General features: G+C 39.6%; 1 protein-coding gene across 13 annotated transcripts in view; it reads left to right on the forward strand.

Annotated features, from left to right (window-relative positions):
• arid1b (AT-rich interactive domain 1B) overlaps positions 1–20,572 on the forward strand; it is a 590,298-nt gene that overhangs the window by 453,311 nt on the left and 116,415 nt on the right. The gene's annotated exons all lie outside the window — the stretch shown is intronic.

The following is a 20,572-nucleotide window of genomic DNA, read 5'->3' on the forward strand; positions in this document are numbered from 1 at the left end:
CAAAATTAGGCACAACTGGAATCTTCAGGTCTCATACTGAAAAAATGTCCAGCTTGTTTGCATGGCAGCATTTGTAAAAACTCACCCAAAGATTGAAGGGAGGATGGGGAAATATCATTGTTTATTTCCTCCTTCCACATTGAGGGTTCCTGGATGTGCCTTTTTGCCCTGTTTCAGAGTGAAGAAGACAGGATTTTTCTTAGCTTATACCTGATGAATTGACTGCAGAACAGTCTTGAGATGATACCCAGACTTTTTAAACTTTCTCTGTAGAACGAAACCGAATCCCTACCCGAATAGCTACTGATCAAAGATCAGTGATAGAGCAAGAATGAAACATAGGCATCACCTTAAAATTCAATGTGTTTTCTTTTTGTTTAATGGAAAAATGTTTTTGTTCAAAATAGTGAACGCAGATGAAGTCATTGGGACAATTATTTGCAAGTAGTTACTCAACCTGTTAGTCTCAGAGTTAAATCTACAGAGCTGCTTGTTGACTCGAATGTGTAATTTTGCCATTTCCACTTGAGCTCAGGCCACTTGCTGACAGTGTCTCCCTCAATGATTGTTATTTGCTGTTTTGCCAGTGAAGTAATCAGCAATTATTCTTTTAAGCAATTGATCTTGTAAAGGAATGTATTGTTAGAATTCTTAGTAATTGTTACTTTTTTATGATTGATATGACAAGCAAAACTCTATCTTTAAGAAAATTTTGCACATTCTTATATGATGCAAATTAATTCGGGTGCACGTTTGCAGCACTGCACGTTCCTTTTAACGTGAATCCGTTAAATTTATTAACTGCAAACATGACTGATTCCAAACTGTGTACGGTTTGGGAAAGTACATAGATCAATAGTAAGTTTTTTTAAATTATATGTGATGTGGTTAAAGAGCCTTGCCGAAAAGTTTTTAAAAACTCATATTTGAAATATCTAATAGTTGAGTTGTCAGGTTTTTGATGTGGGGAAAAAAATTACAACACTGTTGGCAAGCATCACAAAATGATCATTCCAAGAATTTCCATGCCAAATATTACAACATCTAGATATATAGATAGAAGTTCCAAGACAGACCTTTGAGTCCAACAAGTCCGTGCCATTGTTTATAGTCAGCACTTTTTAATAGGAATGAGTGGAGCACAACTTCTCTCATCATCTTTCATCCCACCTTATGATAATACATTCTGTTTCTTTGTCTGGTACCTTCCCTTAAGTGTATTATTTCTGTCACTTTAACCATATTATTTAGTAGCAAGTTCACATTCTCATCATTCTTTGAGAAAAGAAGTGTCTTTACTTATTGGATTTAGACTTGCGTGTTCTCACCACAAGCCTATTCCATTTTTCTGGTACAGGTCATTCAGCTATAATGCGTTTTTGTTAACGTGAATTTGGTGTAACAAGATTGACGAATTAGGAACACTGTTTCTAAAATATGGATTTTCAAAATGTGTTGGCTATAATGCAATTATATCACCAATAGGCATTTGGATAGGTACATGGATGGGTGCTTAATCTAGGTTAGAAGTTCGGCACAACATCGTGGGCCGAAGGGCCTGTTCTGTGCTGTATTGTTCTATGTTCTATGTTCTAATACTTTAAGCCCTGTTACTAAAGCACTGTTTTTCTATAATGCGAGATTGAACAAGAATGCAACTATCACGTTATTGAAGAACTACCTGTAGTTACATGCTTTCAGTTCTAGTGCTGTCTTTGTAAGTCTTTAACACTTGCTTCAGTGTGTTTATAGTCTTTCTCCAATATGGAAACTAGAATTTATGGTAGAAATGTGTGGTATTCTCTGGTTACCTGTTATATTCCCCATTTGGTATTTAGTACTGTTGAAGTCAGTGGGACTGAATTCACAGTGAGGCTATTGCATGGCACATCTTCCACCCAAAGCACATTTTCATTCCTGTATCTTTACAGATAAAGTTCACACCCTAATGTTGATCTTTATGGACTATAGTTTGGAGGTGAATCTTGGACACCTCATCATGCACACATTAAAGACAAAGTATTAGATTATAAAGAGGTGAATAACTTTTAACGCTTTTACCCATAGAATCTTATTTGAAGTCAGTAGACACTGCAGTGCATCAGGGAGAGCATATGTTTCCTGAAATCTTTGTACCAGGAGGCAGTTACACCACTTAGATTTGATTCTTCTGATTTGATGAGCATTCAGGGACAGGGGATTGTGATTGCACGTGAGGCAGATAAACAGACTCAATAAGCCATTCAGGCAGGGGAAACAAAAAGAATGTAGTGAGGGAGCAGCACAAAATTAAAAACTGGAAGGTTTTCTTCCTGCATGATGGCAGGATTTGGGCTGTCTGCTCTGGGATGAAGCAGATTTTGCACTGGGATGGGGAGGATACGGTCATCATGGTATGTGTATGGTAGATACTAAAAACATTGGCAAGACAAAATCATTTTGCAAAGTGAATATGAAGAGCTAGACGTTATGGTGCAGAAAAATTGGGATACAGAATAAAGATAGACAAAAGTATAAAGAAAATATATAGTACAAACAAGTTTCTGTAAATATTTGAAAAATTAAAGTCAACGAAGTAAGTATTGGTCCTGTCAGAGACATGTGGAACTGATAATGGAAATTAGCGATGGCAGATAAATTGGACAGGTATGTTGCATCAGTCTTCACTACTGAGAGTATAAATAATATCCTAGAAGCAAGTAGAAGTCAGGAAAAGGAAGAGAGGGAGGAACTTGAGAAAATTACAAATACCAGAGAAATGGCACTGATGAAATTGCCGGAACTGCAGGCTAACAGTGCGCCAATTCTGACAGATTTCACTCTGGAGGTCTTTAAAAAATGGCTAGTGAGATAGTTGATGCATCCATTTTACTTCTATAAAATCCCCCAGATTTAGATTATGTCCCATTAAATTGGAAGAAAGCAAACATAGCTCTTTTATTCAAAAAGGGAGGAGACAGGAAGCAGCATGGCAATTAGCTTAGCATCTGGCATAGGGAATATGTTAGAAGCTGTTACTAAAGAGCTGAAAGTGGGGCATTTGCATAAATTAAAGATAATCATGCAGAGTCAGCATAATTTAGTGACAGGGAAATTATGTTTCACCAATCTATTGAATTCTTTGAGTAAGCAACATATTATGGATAAAAGAAAACTGGGGGATTGGTATGCTTAGATTTTTCAGAAGGCAGAATGAGCTCTTTTACAGGTTGGTAGCGTGTAACAAATGGTCTATCACATTGATCAGTACTAGGACTTCAACTGTTTATAGTTTATACGAATGACTTGAATGAAGGGACAGAAGGTATGCTTGCCAGATTTTATGATGAGACAGAGATAGGAAAATAATTTGTGAAAAGGACTCAAAGGAAGTTACAAAAGTATATAAATAAATTAAACAAGTGGACAAAAATCTGACAAAAACAGTATAATTTGGCAACCAAAACTTCCATCCATGCATTCAAGCCATTCATTGAGTATAAAATGGGAAAATGTAAAATAGTAAATTTTAGCATGTTATTTAAATAGTGAGAGATCACAGAGATCTGAGATGCAGAGGGATCTATGTCCTAGTAACTGAATCACAAAAGCCTAGTATGTAAGTACGTACTTAGGTGCATATAGTTGAATGGTCTGGAACTTTCAAAACCTTACACAGCTGGTTTCCTAACTCTTCTGAGCTATTTCTATTTTTCCAGAGAAACTGTTTGTAAATGTAATTCCATCAAGATATTTGCGAACGAAAACTACAGACTTTCAAAGCATTGTGTTTCTTTCCCGAAGTGAAAACAAAATCAACTCCTAATTCTTCTCAATCAAAAGCACGCGAAAGCTTACTCTGTGAGATTGGAAAAAATCTCACAATGTAAAAATATTCCATTATTCTAGGGACTCTCTCCTCTCACTGGTTTTAAAAAAAAACATCATTCCATGACAAGATAATCATTAAACTGCCTTATACACATAGACCAAAACCCTAATTCAAAATCTAGAGTTCAAATTAAGTGAAATTTTTATCACAACCGAATTGATGAGATCACACCTAGATTATTGTATATAGTATCTATATATATAAGAAAGTATATAAATACATTGAAAGCAATTCAGAAAAAATTTACTAGACTAATACTGGAAAGGGTGAGTAGTCATGCTAGGCTTGTATTCTTTGGAGGTTATAAGAGTAAGAAGCAACTTAATTGAAATATATAAGCCTGGATAGATATGGAGAGGATGTTTCCTTTTTATGACAAAAACTAGAACTCTGATCACTGTTTAGAAAGAAGATACCATCTGTTTAAAACAGATGAGGCATAATCGTTTTTTCCAAAGTCGTGAGTCTTTGGAACTCTTCCTGAAAAGGAAGTGATGGAAGCATTGTAAATATTTTTTAAGGTAGAGATGGATAGATTCTTTGTAGGCAAGAGGATGACAGATCATCAGTACAAGGCAGGACTGTGGATTTGATGATATAATCTGATCAACTACAATCTTATTAAATAGTGAAGCAGTGTCAAGGGACTGAATGGATGACAAATCAGTCATATGTATGTTTGTGTCTTGCTCGTAAATTCTATTGACAACAGTGGTTGGAAAGCTTTTAGGTACCATATTTTGGGATAAAATTAATAATCACTTGAGAAAATACCAGTTAATTGAGGAAAGATAGTTTAGATCTATTAAAGACATATTGCATTGAACTAAATTGCTGTTGATATGCTTTCTGTAAACTTCCAAAAAACCATTTAATAAAGTGCTGCACAATAAACTTATGATCAAAGCTACAGTTCTTAGGATAAAAGGGACAGAAGCAACATGTGTATGGAATTGCCTGAATGATAGGATGCAAAGGAGATGTGCGCGGTTGGTTTTCTGACTGGAGGAAGACTTCTAATGGAGATGCCCAGGTATCAGTATGAAAATCTCTGATCTTCCTAACATATGTTAATGATCTGAAGGTTGGTGTTCAGCGCGCAATTTCAAAATGTGCAGATAATATGAAGTTTGAATATATTGTAGACAGTGAGAAGGATGGTGTTAAACTTTAAAAGGCCATAGGTTGGTGGAAGTGGAAGATTAAATTTAATGTTGAATGTGAAGTGCTTTGTTTTGGTAGGAAAACCATGGACAGGCAATATAAAATAAAGGGTATAATTCTAAATTTATATTCCAGAAAGGAAGCCAGAATACAAAATAAATCACCAGTTAGCCTAGCATCTCTTATATGGAAAGTGCTGGTATTCAATATCAAGAATCTAATAGCAGGATTCTTAGAAAACCGTAATATGATCAGATAGAGCCAACACATGACTTTATGAAAGGGAAATGTTTAATCTGTTTGTGTTTTTGGTGAACTAACATTCACGGTGGATACAGGGAAACTAGTAGACGCACTGAACTTGGATTTCCAGAAGGTTTAACACATGCTTTTTGGGGTAACATCTTAGCATGGAATGTGGATTGATTAGCTATCAAGAATAATGGATCATTTTTGGTTGTCAAGCCGCACTTAGTGATGTGCCACAGGGATCAGTGCTGGGACCTCGATTGCTTGCAATCTATATCAGTGAATGGATGAGGGGAAAAATGGCAGGTAGGCAAGGAAGTGTCAATAGAAGTAGAGATAGTGCAAAGGAAAATAGGCCGGTTAGTAAATAGGCAAATAAGTGGCATTTGGAGAATGACGTGTGAAACTGTGAACTTATCCATTTTGGCAAGAAAAATATTATTTATTGCATAACTTGGTAGTACATGGAGATCTGGATATCTGGCGTATAAAATTGATAAAGTTAGCATGTAAGTACAGCAAGTCATTAGGAAGACAAATTGAACATATTTGTTGCCAGGAAAATAGAATATAAAACTAGAAAAGTGCTGTTGCAGCTGTGCAGGATATTGCTGGGTCAACATATGGAATAGTGCATAGTTTTGTTCTACTTAATTGAAAAAAAAACGCAGTTGCTTTAGATGGAGTTCAGAGATAGTTCACTTAACTCATTCCAGGGATCTGATCTTGAGATTTTATAGGATCAATATGCAGTGAGTATTTGCTTGTGGTAAAGACTAAAACTTGGGGGAAAAGAAGGTCTCTCTTTCAAGACAGTGATAAGAAGAAATGTTTTCACTTTACTGGTTATCAAGAGTGTGGAACTCTTCCCTAGAAGGTAGCAGAGTCTGGGCCAGAGATTTGGGATATACTGGATACAAGTTTGCTTGCTGAGCTGGAAGGTTCATTTTCAGATATTTCGTCACCATACTGGATAACACCATACGAGCTAACACACTAAAAAATGCCTAGTATGGAGACGGAACATCTGAAAACGAACCTTCCAGCTCAGCATCCAGAACCTCGACCTGAGCTACAAATCTTCTCAAAACTCGCTAACATTTGGGATATAATATGCACTCAGAAAAGTGGAACTGAGAAAACAATCTGATCTGCCATGATCCTGTTGAATGGAACATGCTTGAAGGGCCAAATGGCTTACTCCTGCTTTCAAGTCCTATATGATTCGACAATGTTAAGAGGGTAAAAACGATGACTGCAGATGCTGAAAACCAAATACTGGATTAGTGGTGCTGGAAGAGCACAGCAGTTCAGGCAGCATCCAACGAGCAGCGAAATCGACGTTTCGGGCAAACGCCCTTCATTCCTGATGAAGGGCGTTTGCCCGAAACGTCGATTTCGCTGCTCGTTGGATGCTGCCTGAACTGCTGTGCTCTTCCAGCACCACTAATCCAGTAATGTTAAGAGGGTGCCTAATAAGGAAGGGTTTATAAATAAGGACATAGATTTTGACAGCAAAGCAATCACAGCAAGCACAGTGTAAAAATGAAAGTGGAAAATTCTATAGAAATACAGCATGTCTCATACCATCTATATTGCTCTTAGGGTTTCTGTCTCTGCCACCTTTATAGGCAGTAAGTTTCAGGTCCTCACCAACCTCTGGGTGATAAAGGTTTTTCCTCACATCTCCTGTTAATGCTTTAAATCCGGGCCCCCAGTCATTGATCGCTCCATTTAGAAGAAAAGTTTCTCCCTGCATACCCTCAATTTTATATATCTCAATCATGTCCCCTCTCAATCTCCTCTGCTGTAAGGAAAACGATCCCAGTCTGTCCAATCTCTCTGCACAACTGAAGCTCTGACCAAGATGTTGCTTGAGCTGGAATCTGCTCTGCACCCTCTCCTCTGCATCCTTCCTATTATGAGAAAATGAGAACTGGAGATGCTGGCGATCAGAGTGGAAAGTGTGGTGCTAGAAAAGCATAACAGGTCAGGCAGCAGCCAAGGAGCAGAAAAATTGAGGGCATTCCTGATGAAGGGCTTATGCCCAAAATGTCGATTTGCCTGCTCCTTGGTTGCTGCCTGACCTGCTATGCTTTTCCAGCACCACACTTTCGACATCCTTCCTATTATGTGAATTCCAGAACTGAGACAATGCAGAATTGCACAGATGCTGCCAAACCTGCTGATTTTTTTCTAGCAGTTTTTGTTTTTTGTTTTCAGATCTCAAATATCCATGTCTTTAACTTTACGCAATAAAAACACTTTTCTATGCTCAGCTGACGTACTACATTGTGTTCATTACTGAGCACCTTACTTTACTAACACTGACATTACAGAAGGTGCAGAAAGGATTCTCAGGAATGGCTTCAGGAATAAAGAATATCAGCTACATAGTTCAATTGAAGAAGCTGGGACTGTTGTCCTTGAAGCAGTGATGGTTGAGAGAAGTTCTGAAGAGCATATTCAAAACATGAGGGATCTGAATGGAGTAGGTTGGAAAAGACTATTCCTCAGGTCACAGGATTGAGAACCAGAGCTAAGGTAGTTGACAAATGAAATAATCGTAATATTGGAAAACACACCATGTTTGGCAGCACTTGTGAAGAGAGAAGAACAAAGTTAACATTCTAAGTCCAATAAAACTCTTCTCTGAAGGGGTTACAGCATCACTTTGCTTTTGTTAATATGGAGAAAACCTTACAGACTGAGAGGTTAAGATCTGAAATAAATAAAATTATATTAGAGGCAGGTTTCAAAATGGAATTTGATCATTATCTGAGGCAACTCAATAATGTACTTCTTTACAAAGCAAGTAAGTCTATTAATCTGGTCAAACCAAATGGCCTTGCTTGATACTCCATTTGTAGAATATTGACCTGCTTGCCACTGTGATTATATTTGTAACCTCTGTTTTGTTCCCTGTTGATTCAGTTCAAAAGTCCTGTGACCAAGATGTAAACCTTTCATTCCTTCTTTAAAAAATGTAATAATTAATAAAACGTCTCAAATTGATTTCCCAAAAACCTGAGATTTTTCACATGTCATGAATTCATTTTAATTGAGTAAAATAAAAAAAGAAATACTTGCACAATTTGACTAGGTGCTACAGTGGTGCAACATGGCACTAAATACATCCCCTTTGCTGTTTTCACACTGGTCTATTTCCGTGTTTCAAGCAGTTCAGTTCCGCACAAACTGATTAGGACCAAGTTGCCAAGTCCAATCTGCCGGACCCAAAATCTGCCATTCCTTGGTTCTGAGGTTGCAGATTTTCGGTTATTGTATCTTTGATCTCTTGTTATCACATGCAACATAGAACATTAAAGCGCAGTCCAGATCCTTCATGAAACCGCTCAGCAAATAAAGGAAAATAGATTCATGGAACATACAGCATTACAGCACATTACAGGCCCTTTATGGAACTGCTCAGCTTATAGAGGAGGTTAGACTAATACAACATAGAACATAACAACACAGTATAGGCCCTTGTTGGAAGCACTCGGCTATTAAAGGAATATAGATTCATAGAACATACAGCATTACAGCACATTACAGGCCCTTTTTGGTACCATTCGGATAATACCTGACATTAGACCAATACAGCATAGAACATTTTAGCTCAGTACAGCCCCTTAATGGAACTACTTGGCTAATAAAGGAAGTTAGAGTAATAGAACATACAACATTTCAGCGCAGTACAAGCCCTTTATGGAACCACTCTGCTCATTCCGGACATTAAACCAATACAACATAGAACATTACAGCATTGTACAGGTCCTTTAGGGAACTGCTCAGCTAATAAAGGAATATAAGAATTCATAGATTGTAGAGAATTACAGCACAATACAGGCCCTTTATGGAACCACATGGCTAATACCAGACATTAGACCAATACAACGTAGAACATTATAGCGCAGTACATGTCCTTTATGGAACCACTCGGCTAATAAAGGAATATAGATTCATAGAGCGTAGAGAATTACAGCACAGTGCAGGCCCTTTATGGAACCACTCTGCTAATCCTGGACATTAGACCAATACAACATAGAACATTACAGCACAGTACAGGTCCTTTATGAAACAGCTCAGCAAATAAAGGAAAATAGATTCATAGAACATACGGCATTACAGTGCAGTACAGGCCCTTTATGGAACTGCTCAGCTTATAGAGGAAATTAGACTAATACAACATAGAACAAAACAGCACAGTATAGGCCCTTGTTGGAACCACTCGGCTAATAAAACAAACCCTGGAAACCTGAAATAGCAACAGCAATGGCTGGAAAATACCTGTCGAGGTGGCACATCATATACTGGCTCTTGATCAAAATAAGCTCCAACCACATTAACGTTTCTTACCTTTTTCAGATGTCGACTAATCTTTGCAAATGTTTCCAAACATTCATCAACCTCTCTGAATTAATTAAACTTTTTTTTTTCCTTTTCTGAGCTTGAATCCAGTTTCGAATTTTGTCAAGGTGCTTAATGTTCTTTTTATCTATTATCATCTATTATTATCAGAACCAAGGAATGGCAGATTTTGGGTCCAGCAGATTGGACTTGGCAACTTGGTCCTAATCAGTTCACCCTTCTTAATATCTTAATGTTAATTTGTCTTTTCTCATAGCTATGGTTGTTAACATTTAGTTTCAGTTCAGTTGCTCTTTTCCACTACTGTTTGGATCTTTGATGCCCTGTATTGCTTCTAAGCTCAGAAAAAGGAGAAAGGTTGGTACCAGAAAGGCTTTCCAGCTGCAAAACCTTATGATGCGCCCTGAATGACGTGCTGTTCATGGAACCCAAACTCGTGTAGGGCATCCAGTTCAGGTGATGCTCAGGATCAGTGTCTAGACCCTGTTAAATTTGGCAAGGGTACAGAAGAAGGAGCAGGGTCACCAAACATAGGTTTGGTAGTTGTGGTTAGTTTTATTGTTGATTATTTAATAATGTTAATCTGACCACAAGATCCAGTGAGCTGGTAGACCTGATGAAGAGGAGGTCATCCCAAGTTTGCAGTGTCCAAGAAATAATGTGGACAGGAGGGAAATTGCAGAGCAAGTGCCAGTTATAAGACCTTTTACAGCAGCAGAAAAATCGGAGAACGAATGGAGTCCGAATCATCATGGCACTGACGGAAGACCAACATGATCCACGCAAATAGGATGAGCAATCTGGTAATGTGCCTATATGTGTGTGGCAATGGAGCTTCCTCAGCCTCTATGCCCCCCAAGTGGCTGCTCATGAGATGAGAGAGCAAGCTGCTGGAAGACTCTGGAAGAATTGCTCTGCACAATCAATCACCCTTATCAAGGACTCTATGACTCAATGGCCATGGCATTGTAGCCAGGTCAGAATATAAGAGCGTGCACAGTGATTAGGGTACGCGAGAGTATGCAGTGGTCTTATGTTAGGAACAACGAACTGTGAAGGTATACAAAATATCCTGTGTTTTGCTACTGCATTTAGCCTCATGATTGTGACCACTTTTTCGAGAAAAGAAAATCCCACTTGGCCACCTATTAAAGTGGAGACAGAGGTTCCTCAGCGGATCCTTAATAGTGGGAAAGAGATTGGAATACCATGGTAAGTGTAAGCTGATGCCCAGTTTAATGCCAACACCACTCATCATGGACTTGCTGTTTCTAGCAGAGTGAGGCTAGACTTAGAAGCATAAGGGAAATCAAGTGGTGGAGACTGAGTATCTTGAGAGGCAGAGTTTGTTCAAGGTAAGAATGAATAAGGCATTGGGAGCCAAACTACCAGAAGGTCCCGACACCCTGAAGATGTAGATTACATGAAATAGAGACAAGATGTTGCCAGACGCATTCACAAGTACAGAAGTGATCAAAGAAAGGTGACCCTCCTGATTTGAATTGTTAAACAATGAGCACCAAAACATCAAATTGGGACAACAAAAAGGCAGCCCAAATCACTGTTCCCCAGAGGCTGACATTGGAAAAGAGCAAGTGAGAGTGCCTTTAAACCTAGTGCAAATGGGAAAGATGCCAGCATGAAGTGATGTCCCAGTAGAGACCTGGAAAACGCTTCGTGACATGCACATGCCATCTGTTCAAAGCGAACATAACCAAGGAGTGTTTGCTAGATGAATGGATAGAAAATATTCTGGTAGTGATGTAGGTTTGCTCGCTGAGCTGGAAAGTTCATTTTCAGACGTTTTGTCACCATACTAGGTGACATCTTCAGTGAGCCTCCGGACGAAGCACTGCTGATGATTCCTGTCTTTCTATTTTGATGTTTGGGTTTCTTTGGGTGGGTGATGTCATTTCCTGTCTTTTACAAAATACTGTCCAAGAACTATAACAAACAGGAAATGACATCACCCATCCAAAGAAACCCAAACATCTAAATAGAAAGCAGGAATCATCAGCAGTGCTTCTTCCGGAGGCTCACTAACAATGTTACTTAGTATGGTGACGAAATGTTTGAAAATGAACCTTCCAGCTCAGCGAGCAAACCTACGTCCAGAACCTCAAGTTACAAATCTTCTCAAAACTCGCTAATTCTGGTTGCAACTTTGAGATAGTCAAGGATATGAAAGCTACTATGAGGTGACCCAGACCAACCCACACTTTCAAGGTTTGGGAACATGATCACCTCTTGCTTAAGAACAAAGATAAGAGGCCAATGATAGACAGTTTGTCTTTATGTCAAGAAGATGCATCACCCAACTCAATTTTCACCCTGTGCTAAGGTCCAAAGGAATTGCATACCAAGGAGAAGTATCTGAGAATGCCAGAGAAAGGTAGGGATACTGAAGAAGTGCATCATCATCAACAAAGATATGTATAGGGACGAATGGGTGTCTCCAAGAAGCAACACTAACAAATCAACATTATGGTAAAAATTAGGATCTACCAAGGCTCAGAAATCAGTTAGAGGTCACACGACACCAGGTTATAGTCCAACAGGTTTATTTGAAATCACAAGCTTTCAGAGCACTGCTCCTTTGTCTGACTTTATCCACCCCAGTGCAACACTGGCACCTCCACATCAGTACTCCGTGCATGAGAACAGGCTATCATCCTTGATTCAGCATTAAAGTACAGATCTACCCTTGGGCAAGTTGCATGCTGATTCTAATACTGTGTGAGGCTAGACCTAGAAGCGGAAGGGGGACCAAGTGGTGGAGACTGAGTATCTTGAGAAGCAGAGTTTGCTCAAGGTAAGAATCAATAAGGCATTAGGAGTCAAGCAATCATAAGTTCCTGACACCCTGACGATGTGGACTATGTTGAAAATATGCAAAAGCTATAGCCAAGTGTCAGCCAGTAGCAAAACAACTTTGAAAGTAGTGGGCTAAAGATGCGTGGTAGAAAAGGTCTGTGTACCTGCACTACCCCTTTGCGTACTCAAATGCAGTGGCACTGTGACTGTCACTAGATCAACTGTATCAGCTGTCTGAATGTAAGTATCTGGATATGATTTAATGAGCAAGGCATTGCACTGGAGGGAGAGATCATACACTGGGTAGCTGCAACATGGAGTAAGGTGAAAACTGGTAGCGGTGTCCTTTGCAATCAAAAATTGGTTCCCTGGCTAGAGGATCAGGTCTTTTCTGTGTACAGCCAACACTCTTGAATGGGCACAAAACTTGTCCTTTGAAGAAAGCATAAAAATAAAAGCTTTGACACAGCAGAGATGAAGATGTTGAAATGGACTTACCACATCTTAAGAAAGATGAGGCCTCAATTGAAATTATCCAGTAGAGAGTCCTTGAAGGTTCATGAGAGGAGACTGTGAACATGTAGGCATTTTCAATAAAGTCACCTTAGGATGGTAGAGTAAGAAGGTTAATGGATCGCTTTCTTTTATTAATGTGGAATTAAACATAAAAGATGCTATGCTTCAGATGTACACAACACTAATGAGAGCATATCTCAAATATGTATTTGGTCTCCTTTAAGGAAGAATGCAATTCAGAGAAACTTTTCTAGATTGAAGCCTGGATTGAGATTTGAGGAAAGGTTAAACAGACTAGCCTTGTTTCGCGTTGGGGTGTATGGGGAGTTAATTAAGGAGTTTTCTTGTGGGTGAGTCCAGAACTACAGGAGACACCGTTTTAATACTTGGGAACACCAGAGATTAGGTTTTTTTCTCTGTAATTGTTGTGTGACTTTGGAGTTCTCTGCTCCAAAAAGCAGTGGAGGCATTGAATACTGTCAGGATGAAGATATGGAGATTTTTATTAAGCAGTGGAATCAAAGGAATAGATGGGAATGTAGAATTCAAAACAGATCAACCATGATTTTAATGATAGATGGAGCAGGCTTGAGGGAGCAAATTAATTGCTAAGGTTCCTTGTTTGTATGTTAGTAGATCTTGAGGGTCAGTTATCTCAGTTGGCTGGAGGACTGGTTTGTGATGCAGAGTGACCCAGTTGGCTGAAATTACCATGAAGGCAGATGCTTCTCAACCTCTCTCCTCACCTGAGGCATGTTGACCCTCATGTTAAACCACCAAAGGTCATCTGTCTGTAATGAGAAGGCAGCATCTCTGAGACTATGGTGAATTTACCTTTTAGTAGACTGCCCCAGGACATAGGAAGAGAGAAAGACCAAGAGGAGAGAGAAGGATATGGTGAGAGGATCTAGAATGGGATACCTGCCAGAGAGAGGAAGATCAAGACTGGACTAAGAGGGGTGGAGAAGAGCCAGCATGAACTGCAACCTATCTAGTTGAAACAGAAAGAGTAAAAGTTAAGTTAGGATCTCCTTGACAGATCCCATCAGGGTCTCTCCACTGTGTCTCCTTTTTAGTTACCCCGTGTGACCTCCTTTAAATTTGTTTTGTGCTTTAATTATCAGATTATGGCCAACTTAGTCTCTTTCAGGATTATTAACAGAAACATTAGCCTTCAACCTGTAACTGTGAGCACAATTTTACATGGCACTCTGGGTTCAGCTGAGCCTGTATTACATAGAGGTTAACTATCAGCGGGTCTTTTCCAGCTGTTTAGTTAAGTATCTTATGGTCTTCAATTTGAATCTCATATGTTACTTCAGGACTGTTCCTTCATGTTCCTATAGCATTTGAAAGGCTCACAACTCCACTCTTTATTACGAGGAACATCTTTTCCCAGCAATCAAGAGGACAGATATCTAGGTATACATTTCACTGTCTATGCTTAAATGATGTAGCAAGAAATGGGGCTAGTTCCTCATAGCATAAATGTAATCTTAAGTAATTTCATAGCAAAGTCTAAGTTAATTCCATCGCTTTTCAAGAATAACCACTTCACATTCTGTTATTATAATCTGGAATTTCCATTTTGTTGCTGCTTTCTTCCCTTTGAATTGCCAATTGAAGGACAGAGATTTTTTCTTTGTGAGGTAACCTATTGGGAAAAAGACCTGGTGAGAAAGGCACTACGCAGTTTCACAGAGATGCAACTTGTCTTAGTCTACTGGTTTGCAAAGAAATAACACTTGGATAAATTAATCTGCTTAGTTCCATAGAGAAGTAACTCTTGTAAGTACTATGTTACAAATGAAATATATTCCTATACTTGTTTCATACAAAATGTTCGCTCCATTTTCATTTTGTTATTTTGATAGTTTCTTATTAAACTTAACAGTTAACTTTAAGTTTAGTAACAAAAGGGGAGGAATGTTCTTTCTGATACAGCAGCAGTTGTTAGCTATTGAGCTGTGAAGCACCGACTTCTCTTTAGTCATGTTTGACAATTTAATACAGACCACAGAACTATAACTGCCGTATATTTACGAAGTTAGAAGTCCCACAACGCCAGGTTATAGTCCAACAGGTTTAATTGGAAGCACACTAGCTTTCGGAGCAATGCTCCTTCATCAGGAGCGTCGCTCCAAAAGCTAGTGTGCTTCCAATTAAATCTGTTGGACTATAACCTGGTGTTGTGTGACTTTTAACTTTGTACACCCCAGTCCAACACCGGCATCTCCAAATCATATATTTATTATGTATTAATACATATATTCTAAACCAGTTACTCATGAACAGGAATTCCCTCCTTAAGAGCATTGTCGGCCTCTACAGCAAGTGGATGGCAGTGGTTAAAGAAGGCATTTTACCACCATCTTCTCAAGGGCAACTAGAGGTGGGCAATAAATGCTGGGCAACCAGGGATGCCCACATCCCACAAGTAATTTTTTTAAAAAAGCATATTTGACATGAGTTAATTACCTTAATCTCAACCCATGGTTTCTTAGTGCCTTGAAGCACACTACACATTAATCTTTAGTACTTTTTTCTGTTTCTAGTGAACATCTTCCTGACTGCCATTACAGTATATTCTTAACTGTCTGCAGAAATTGATCACTTAACTGTTGTTCTTAAACTGGAGTTTAACTGGCAAGAATGCTAGGAGCATGCAAGAATTATTTGACTTAACATGCCTGTCTATTGAAATTATTTTGGTTATTATAAATCTTGCAGCAATATAGGAACATGGCAGACTCTTCTGGCTTGTTACACCTTTCAATTAGATCAGGTTGATCATCTACTCCAACCCTGTTTTTGCATGCTATTTCCATTTCCCTTGATGTCATTGATGTCCATGATTTGGGGCCTCTGGGGTAAAGAATTCCAAGGAGTCACCACCCTCAGAGTGATGGACTTAGATTGCTTTTTGGTATGGATTCTCTTTTCTTGCTCATTTTTTTCACAGGGCTGGGGGAGGAACTAGAAGGTACAATTTAAGTATAGAGTATTAAGATGGAGATAGAGACATAGAGATCTAAAGCATAAAAAAAACTTTTAGCTCACCATGTCTACAGTGGTCAAAAACAACCTCCATTCTAATCCTATTTTCTAGCACTTGGCCCATAGTCTTGTATGCTTTCTGAGAGGGATACAGTGAAAAGTGTTGTTTTGTGCTATTCAGGCAGATCATACCATACAAAGTGCATCAGGGTAACAGAACGGAGTGCAGAATAGTGTTACATGCACAGAGAAGGTACCAAGAGAGAGGTCAGAATTAATATTTGAGAGGTCCATTCAGAAGCCTAATAACTGCAAGGAAGAAGTTGTTCTCTGATCTGTTCATATGCGTATTCAAACTTTTATATCTTCTGCCCAATGGAATGGAATAATGCAGAAGAGAGTATAACCGAGGTGGGAAGAGGTCTTTGATGATAGTTGCTTTCCCAAGACAGTGGAAAGTATAGATGGAGTCAGTAGTTGGAAGGCTGGTTTGCGTGATGGACTGAGTTGTGTACACAGCAATGATATTAGATTTATCTATTTTAAGCAATCATGGAATAAGAGCATAGCATCTCATTATTCTAGACTTGCACATTTCTGGATTAAAATCTCTTGAAGCACAAAGTTGGTTGACTGACTAAGAGAAAGGAATTGTTTGGAAAGGGCAACTCCAAGATAGGTTCACTGTGAAAATAAAAAAAAGGGATAGCAAAGATCAGTGTGGTAAGAGGCCTGGCCCAAATTAATTCAAGAGAAAAATTAGCAAAGGCAAAAACCACATGATGTTAATCAGAAATAGAAACAAATGTATGAAATGCACTCTCAGCATCTATGGAGGGAGAAATAGCTAACTTTGCAGATCAATTTACCTTTCTGGAAAGAGGTTTTGTTTCTCAACGATGTTATCAAATCTAGTGAAAGAATATTATAAGATTCTGAAAGGGGAGGGCAAACAGCCAGAAATCGTGTTACATATTGGCACCAATGATATAGCCAGGAAAAGGATCGAGAATATAAAAAGTGATTTCAGGGAGTTAGGGTGGAAGCTGCAGAGCAGGATAAACGCAGTAGTGTTCTCAGGTTTACTACTGGTGCCACGAGATAGCGAGGTGAGGAACAGGGAGCAGGCGCAGCTTAACATGTGGCTGCGCAGCTGGTGTAGGAGGGAGGGCTTCAGATATGGAGATAATTGGGATGCCTTCTGGGAAAGGTGGGACCTGTACAAGAAGGACGGGTTGCACCTGAACTGGAAAGGGACCAATGTCCTGGGTGGAAAATTTGCTCGAGTTGTTCAGGAGGGTTTAAACTAGTATGGCAGCAGGGCGGGAACCTGAGCTATATATTGGTGGTGAGAGTTGATGGAGATGAGGCAATAGAAGAGGTAGCGCAGCCAGTGGGAAGAAAATTCTTAGGAAAGAACCAAGGGATCAATTAAAGTGTGTTTGCTTTAATGCAAGGAGTACCATGAATAAAAGTGATGAGCTTAGAGCATGGATCAGTACCTGGCGCTATGATGTGGGTTTCTCAGGGGCAGGAATGGTTGCTGGATGTTCCAGGGTTTAGAACATTTAAAAATAATAGGGAGGGGGGAAAAAAAAGGAGGGGGTGTAGCACTGCTAATCAGAGAGGGTATCACAGCTACAGAAGTTACCATTGTAGAGGAGGGTCTGCCTACTGAGTCAGTATGGGTGGAAATTAGGAACACTAAGGGAGCAGTCACCTGTCTCAGAGGACCACATTTGTGCATCACTCACAACAGGCCCCTCCCAGTAGCAGCAGGGAGATTGAAGAAAGCATAGGTCAGCAGATTTTGGAAAAGTGTGAATGTAGTAGGGTTGTTGTAATAGGTGACTTTAACTTTCCGAATATTGATTGGAACCTACTTCGAGCAGATGGTTTGGAAGGAGCTGTTTTGTAAGGTGTGTTCAGGAAGGTTTCCTAACTCAGTACGTTGACAGGCCGACTAGGGGAGAGGCAACGAGCCAGGGCAGGTGTCAGATCTTGCGGTGGGAGAGCATTTTGGTGATAGTGACCACACCTGCCTCACATTCTACATAGCTATGGAGGAGGAGAGAAGCAGGCACAGTGGGAGGATATTTAATTGGGGAAAAGGAAACTATCAGACGTGAGTTGGGAAGTATGGACTGGGAGCAATTGTTCCATGGAAAGGGCACTATAGACATGTGGAGACCGTTTAAGAAACTGCTGTTGCGAGTGATGCACAAATGTATTCCTCTGAGACAGGCAAGAAGGGGTCAGATAAAAGAACCTTGAGTGACGAGAGTGGAGGAGCTTCTAGTCAAAAGAAAAAAGGCAGCTTACGTAAAGTGGAGGAAGCAAGGGTCTTGCTCAGCTCTCGAGGATTACAGGCAGGTGAGGAAGGAGCTCAAAAATGGTCTGAGGAGAGCCAAGAGGGGACACGAGAAAGACTTGGCAGGAAGGATTAGGGAGAATCCAAAGGCGTTTTACACATATGTGAGGAATAAGAGAATGATCAAAGAAAGAGTAGGGCTGATCATGGATAGCATAGGGAGCTTGTGTATAGAGTCTGAGGAGGTAGGGGAAGCCCTAAATGAGTTTTTGCTTCTGTCTTTACTAAAGAAAAGGGCCTTGTAGTAAATTAAACCATTGAGGAGCAGGTAAGCATGCCTGAACAGATAGAGATTGAGGAAGCTGATGTGCTGAAAATTTTGACAAACATTAAGACTGACAAGTCGCCAGGGCTAGACCAGATTTGTCCTCGGCTGCTTTGTGAAGGGAGAAATGTGATTGCTTCACCGCTGGCAAAGATCTTTGCATCCTCGCTCTCCACCAGAGTCGTACCTGAAAACTGGAGGGAGACAAATGTAATTCCTCTCTTCAAGAAAGGAAATAGGGAAATCCCTGGCAATTACAGACCAGTCAGTCTCACGTCTGCCGTCTGCAAGGTGTTAGAAAGGATTCTGAGAGATAGGATTTATGACCATCTGGAAGAGCATGGCTTGATTAAAGGCAGTCAGCATGGCTTTGTGAGGGGCAGATCATGCCTCACAAATCTTATTGAGTCCTTTGAGGATGTTACTAGACAAGTTGATGAGGGTTGAGCGGTGGGTGTGTTGTATATGGACTTCAGCAGTGTGGAAGAACAGTGGGATCTTGGTGTGCAGGTACATAGATCCCTTAAAATTGCCACTCAGGTGGACAAGGTTGTTAAGAAAGCATATGGTGTTTTGGCTTTCATTAACAGGGGGATTGAGTTTAAGAGCCATGAGATCTTGTTGCAGCTCTATAAAACTTTGGTTAGACCGCACTTGGAATACTGCGTCCACTTCTGGTCACCCTATTATAGGAAAGATGTGGATGCTTTGGAGACGGTTCAGAGGAGGTTTACCAGGATGCTGCCTGGAATGGAGGGCTTATCTTACGAAGAGAGGTTGACTGAGCTCGGACTTTTTTCATTGGAAAAAAGAAGAAAGAGGGGGACCTAATTGAGGTGTACAAGATAATGAGAGGCATAGATAGAGTTGAAAACCAGACTTTTTCCCAGGGCAGAAATTGTTAATACGAGGGGTCATAGTTTTAAGCTGTTTGGCAGAAAGTATAAAGGGGATGTCAGAGGCAGGTTCTTTACGCAGAGAGTTGTGAGAGCATGGAATGCATTGCCAGCAGCAGTTGTGGAAGCGAGGTCATTGGGGATATTTAAGAGACTGCTGGACATGCATATGGCACAGAAATTTGAGGGTTCGTGCATTAGGTTTACCTTACATGAGGATCAATGGTCGGCACAACATCGTGGGCTGCAGGGGCCTGTTCTGTGCTGTACTGTTCTATGTTCTGTTACTTTTCATGTTTGATAGATTCTCTCTCATGAGGAACATTTTATACTCTAGCCAATTCATAACAAAGGATAGATAGCTATGTGTAAATGGGCATAACCTGAAGAATGATGAAATTAGTGCTCATGCTCCTTGAAAAATCTGGACAAATATAGAATGTCTTAGTGAGTGAAACTGGAGGTGAAGGCTAAAAGGTCAAAATTGTATTAAAAATATGGCTTTGTTTTAGTATAGTAGAAAGTAAATGGTTAGAATTAGCAGGAGGTGTGGTAGACTTTTCTGGTAAAGATGAGAATGTAGGGTTACTTGCTGCAGCTCAGTGGTCATGTTTACCTCTTAAGACAATTGGAAGTATCTTTGAGACTTGCATGTAATGCAGAATGGCACTGTAAAAGTACATTGAATTGAGTACAATAAATGAGAAAACACTTGACAATGCTAAATAATTGTTATGAGGTAATAGGTATGTGCTCAAGTTGGCAGAATAATATTAGTGTTGTCCCTCATAGATCTAAACTTTGACATTGGCTTATCATTCCCTAAGACAGGGGAGTTTGATCAACAAATTTACTGAACATGCTGAATTATATGGCAAGAGTAAGTAACTTGCACGGGACCATAATGTTATAAAGGGACACTAATAGATTAGGAAGAGAATTGATAGATGGCATTCAATATGAGGAAGTGAAGTTATCTACAATGGAACCGAAAGAAACTGATCTATTTGTTAAATAGTAAGCAAAGAACTCTCAAGAAGTAGTGTGGTATCTGG

This window comes from Chiloscyllium punctatum, chromosome 11, assembly GCF_047496795.1.
Source record: "Chiloscyllium punctatum isolate Juve2018m chromosome 11, sChiPun1.3, whole genome shotgun sequence".
NCBI classification, from domain to species: domain Eukaryota; kingdom Metazoa; phylum Chordata; class Chondrichthyes; order Orectolobiformes; family Hemiscylliidae; genus Chiloscyllium; species Chiloscyllium punctatum.